This window comes from Triticum urartu, chromosome 6 (assembly GCF_003073215.2).
Source record: "Triticum urartu cultivar G1812 chromosome 6, Tu2.1, whole genome shotgun sequence".
Taxonomy (NCBI): Eukaryota; Viridiplantae; Streptophyta; class Magnoliopsida; order Poales; family Poaceae; genus Triticum; species Triticum urartu.
This window is the reverse complement of record NC_053027.1, coordinates 275,965,798-275,971,692: the sequence shown is the minus strand read 5'-3', so window position 1 is coordinate 275,971,692 and position 5,895 is coordinate 275,965,798.

The window sequence follows — 5,895 nt, the reverse complement described above, 5'->3', positions numbered from 1 at the left end:
GTGTACATACGGGCAGTGTCTCGAATGCCTACTCGCGCATACGTACGGCCAGGGCTCGTGTACATGGCTGGGTCGGAACGGAGAAACAGCGTCGTCGTCGTCTTCATGGGGAGGCAACGGACACTACAAGAAATATGTCAACTAGTGACCTTCTGTCAGTGACCCTGGAAGAATTGGTCATAGATCTATGACCATTTGAGACCAATTGGTCAAAAGCTGTTCGGGGGGCTCCAAACCCTAAACTATAATGACCATTTTGGTCAGAAAGGTCGTTATTTCCTGACACGAAATGGTCATAAAGCATATAGCACTGGTTCGCTGCCTTATTTCTAGCTGATCATGACCAATATAGATGTTCATAACCTTGTAAATTGTGGTGTGTTGCTATGACTAGGCGCCACCTCAACAGTTTTGCCTATGTGTCATGTCCATGTGTCAGTTTTTGCCCTAGGTTGTGAAGCAACCTATATTTCTGTCATTCCCAAAATTCCCAAAAAAATCTCATAAATTCTTTGGGTCATATCTTTGTCAAATATGTAAAAAAACATTCCTTGCCTAGTTCGAAAATAATTCAACAATATTCATTTTCCTATTATGTTTAGAAAAACACTTTGTGAAGGAAGTGCTATTTATATATTCTTGATTGCCCTCAAAATTTTTGGGCACTATTTCCTATCCAAATCATTGCCTCATGACAAAATTAAGCTCCATTTGCCCAGTAAATCTTCCTCAGCGAATTTCCAAAGTTTTTGTCCACCTAGAAGCATTGTGAAGGAAGTACCACCTAGGATCCTCCTTTTGAGCTGAAAATTTGTGAAGACATTCTTCTTAGTAGATGATCATCCTCAGCCAAAACTCACACACATTGGCCATGTGCATTTCCCGTACCGCTAATCAAACACTTGGCTGCTAATTAATCTTTAAGCATAGTTCAGTCTCCTCATGAGAATCTTATGTTGTAATTTTCTTCCTAGCACCTACCTGGGGAGTGCCCAACCCACTAGACATGCCTAGGCAGCCCAGAACGCATGGAAACGCCACGGTCACGCTGTGACCACACGACGGGCATGCGAGCTTCGCGCTCTAGAGTTGGGGCCCTCATCCACCGTCCAAACCAAGATGTCTCGCCACCAAACCATGCATTTCTGATTAAACAGATACTTATTTACCTAGAAATGATTTTTGGTAAAAATAAAGAGCAAACTATGAGCAAGTTGCAGTTCAAATTTGACCCGCTTCCTACAGAATCGGCGGGAAATTGTCTTTTTCACCAGAGATGGATAAAAACTTTTGACACCCAAACATTTTGTCAATTGTGCATTAAATATGTCCTAGTATTTTATAAAATTGGTTAGGTCCAATTTTGCAACAAATATATGGTAGGTCCTTCACAAAAAAAACTCATTTCGGGCACTCGAAAAATGGAAAATGTATCTTCCGTGAAAAGAAAATGAAAACTCCCATAGGCCACATTGTTTCGAATTCCAAGATGCACCCTTGTGCACAACATAAGATCATTTGAACAAACTATGCCATGAATGTGGCCATAAGATTGATCATTTGTCTTGAAAGCCATGAATGTTCACGCATGATAGCTCATTTCTGAGAACACTTTTTTAAAATAATTTTCGTATTACAAGTTTATTATTTTTACTGGAAACTTGGTCACATATAATGATACAATGCGAAGGTTTTCCAATTTTTTGATTTTTCTTAAATTTTTTATGTCCGTTTCAAAATGCGGTCAAAACGGCGGGCTTGACCGTTCCTAGCTAGTGGTTGAATCTTGGAAAAATTGATGTTTCTCTGATTAAATAGATACTTATGTACCTAGAAATGATTTTTGTAAAAAATAAAGAGCAAAGTATGAGGCAGCTACAGTTCAAATTGGACCCGCTTCCTGCTGAATCAGCGGGAATTTGTCTTTTTCACCAGAGGTGGATCTAAACTTTTGACACCCAATAATTTTGTCAATTGTGCATTAAATATGTCCTAGTATTTTATAAAATTGGTTAGGTCCAATTTTGCAACAAATATATGGTAGGTCCTTCACAAAAATAACTCATTTCGGGCACTCGAAAAATGGAAAATGTATTTTCCGTGAAAAGAAAATGAGAACTCCCTTAGGCAACATTGTTTGGGATTCCAAGATGCACCCTTGTGCATAACATAAGATCATTTAAACAAACTATGTCTTGAATGTGGCCATAAGATTGATCATTTTTCTTGAAAGCCATGAATCTTCACGCATGATAGCTCATTTCTGAGAACACTTTTTTAAAATAATTGTCATATTAAAAGTTTATTACTTTTACTGGAAACTTGGTCACATATAATGACACAATGCAAAGGTTTTCCAATTTTTTTATCTTTTTTTTTGAATTTTTTATGTCCGTTTCAAAATGCGATCAAAACGGCGGGCTTGGCCGTTCATAGATAGTGGTTGAATCTTGGAAAAAATTTGATGTTTCTCTGATTAAATAGATACATGTGTACCTAGAAATGATTTTTGGAAAAAAATAAAGAGCAAAGTATGAGGCAGCTGCAGTTCAAATTTGACCCACTTCCTACTGAATCAGCGGGAATTTGTCTTTTTCACCAGAGGTGGATCTAAACTTTTGACACCCAACCATTTTGTCAATTGTGCATTAAATATGGCCTAGTATTTTATAAAATTGATTAGGTCCAATTTTGCAACAAATATATGGTAGGTCCTTCACAAAAAAAACTCATTTCGGGCACTCGGAAAATGGAAAATGTATTTTTCGTCCAAAGAAAATGAGAACTCCCTTAGGCAACATTGTTTGGAATTCCAAGATGCACCCTTGTGCACAATATGAGATCATTTGAACAAACTATGCCATGAATTTGGCCATAAGATTGATCATTTGGCTTGAAAGCCATGAATCTTCATGCATGATAGCTCGTTTCTGAGAACACTTTTTTTAAAATAATAGCCGTATTACAAGTTTATTATTTTTCTTGGTAATTTGGTCACATATAATGACACAATGCGAAGGTTTTCCATTTTTTTGATTTTTTTTGAATTTTTTATGCCCATTTCAAAATGCGGTCAAAACGGCGGGCTTGACCGTTCCTAGCTAGTGGTTGAATCTTGGAAAACTTTTGATATTTCTCTGATTAAATAGATACTTATGTACCTAGAAATGATTTTTGGAAAAAATAAAGAGAAAACTATGAGGCAGCTGAAGTTCAAATTTGACCCGCTTCCTACTGAATCGGCGGGAATTTGTCTTTTTCACCAGAGATAGATCAAAACTTTTGACACCCAACCATTTTGTCCATTGTGCATTAAATATGGCCTACTATTTTAGAAAATTGATTTGGTCCAATTTTGCAACATATATATGGTAGGTCCTTCACAAAAAAAACACATTTCGGGCACTCGGGAAATGGAAAATGAATTTTTGTGCAGAGAAAATGAAAACTCCCTTAGGCAACATTGTTTGGAATTCCAAGATGCACCCTTGTGCACAATATGAGATCATTTGAACAAACTATGCATTGAATGTGGCCATAAGATTGATCATTTGGCTTGAAAGCCATGAATCTTCACGCATGATAGCTCATTTCTGAGAACACTTTTTTAAAATATTTGCCGTATTACAAGTTTATTATTTTTTCTGATAACTTGGTCACATATAAAGACACAATGCGAAGGTTTTTTATTTTTTTTGATTTTTTCTTGAATTTTTTATGCCCATTTCAAAATGTCGTCAAAACGACGGGCATGACCGTTCCTAGCTAGTGGTTGAATCTTGGAAAACCTTTTGTGTTTGTCTGATTAAATAGATACTTATGTACCTAGAAATGATTTTTGGAAAAAATAAAAATCAAACTATGAGGCAGCTGCAGTTCAAATTTTACCCGCTTCTAACTGAATCGGCGGAAATTTGTATTTTTCACCAGAGGTGGATCGAATCTTTTGACACTCAACCATTTGGTCAATTGTGCATTAAATATGACCGAATATTTTAGAAAATTAATTTGGTCCAAATTTGTAACAAATATATGATAGGTCCTTCACAAAAGAACTCATTTTGGACACTCGAAAATGAAAAAATGATTTAAAAGAACTCATTTCTCATAACTCTTTAAAAAATATTTGTCTTATTTCTATTTGTGATTATTCTTGAAAACTAAAGTCATATTTGATGACACAATGACAAGATTGTTTTTTCAATTTTCATGTCATAATAAAATAGCTAACATGATTTAGCACCTTACTTTTAGTCAATTACGACCAATTTAAATGGTCAAAATATCACAGCTTGTGTACTACGTTCTGATTGGTCCAGAGGCCTCTCACGCGGATCGTGGATAAATCACCGTCGGATGTTGCTGGATCCAACGGCCCACACGTCGCCGGTCTCACCCACGTCTCGCACTCCTCCTCTCGCACCCGTCTCTCCCACGCACTGACGCCCCTCTCTCCTCTCCCTCACTCTAATCTCATCTGAATCCATCGCCGCCCACCGTCGCCCACCCCCACCGCCGCCCACCATCGCCCACCCCACCCCTGCCCACCCCCACCATCGACGACCCTCACCATCGAGCCCACGCCCAGACCCGTGCTGGACGTAGCAGGATTCACCCGCGAACCCTACCGGCGACCTCTTACTCTCCCCCAACCTCACCACCGGCTGCCCCTTACCTCTTCGCCCAGATCAACTCGATCCGCTCATCTCATGGCCAGATCCAGCAGTAATCCCTCCTTCCCACCTCCCTGCCTCTGGATCCCTTTCTCATCTGCAGGCGTCGCCGCCCCCACCCCCACTCCCTCCCTCTGGATCGAATAGGCGCTCTCTACCGGCGGGGCTTGGGGAGGTTGGCGTTCCGCGTCGAGATCCATCGCGCGCGTCCTCCGGCGCCAACCCCGACCGGCTCCTGTCGCTAGGGTTTCGGTCGGCGTGGCTCCGATGACTCAGGTGCGTCCATCTACTCCATTTCCTCCTAACAGCCATTGCTAACTTCCTCAGTTTGTCGTGTCTGCCTCCCAGATCCAGGATGTCGTCCTCGCTCGAGCACCGGGACGCCATGGACGATGGCCGCTTCCTCCCCTGCCTCGGCGCCATGGAGCAACTCCGTCCGCGTTCTTCTTCTCAGGATTCCTACCCCCGGCCATGGGCCATGGCGAACGAGTAGCTCCAACCACAGGGCTCAAAGTTATGAATCCCGTTCTCCTCCCCTCGTCTTTTCTTCTTCCGCTCTCTGTCTGACCCCCTTCTCGTCGCTCTTTCGAACCAGGATGTCACCATGGGAGATGAAGGCGTGATGTGTTGTGCTTCTGCTTGGAAGGGACGCCATGGACCTCCCTCCTCTGCTTCTTCTCTTCCCCTAACTCCATCATGGTGATGGATTGGTATAGTGACCTACTCCCCTGCTTCCTATGTTAATTTGGTGCATGATGTGGATGTGATGTATTTTAGGCATGATTAAATATGTGTTTTGGCACAATTCCTTCTCAAGGTGCTGGTGTTTGTGGAGGTGATTTACCTCTTTTTTCACTCTGTGTATCAAGGTGTAGTTGCTGAGCATTGATAGGAGTTGTTCGGTGTACATGTGTATCCTCTAGTAGTTTGTCTCATATATGATGTTGTTTGCCTGCCATGTTGCTGTCGTGTCTGACTATTGGACAGTCAAAATAAAGTTTTGTAATTTAGAAACTGCATGTATGTTGACACTATTGAGATGATGATCGCTTCACCTTGCATAGGTTTTGCTTGTGAGTGTGTGGAATTCATTTCATGCATGGTTCATCAGTGTATATGCCTCCCCTCCATCTGTTGGTTCTTTTTCTAGATCTCAAGTGATGCGATTCATGGATGTTGCGATCTCTCACCCGCCTAATCCCGAGGTCGCTGTACATGTTTT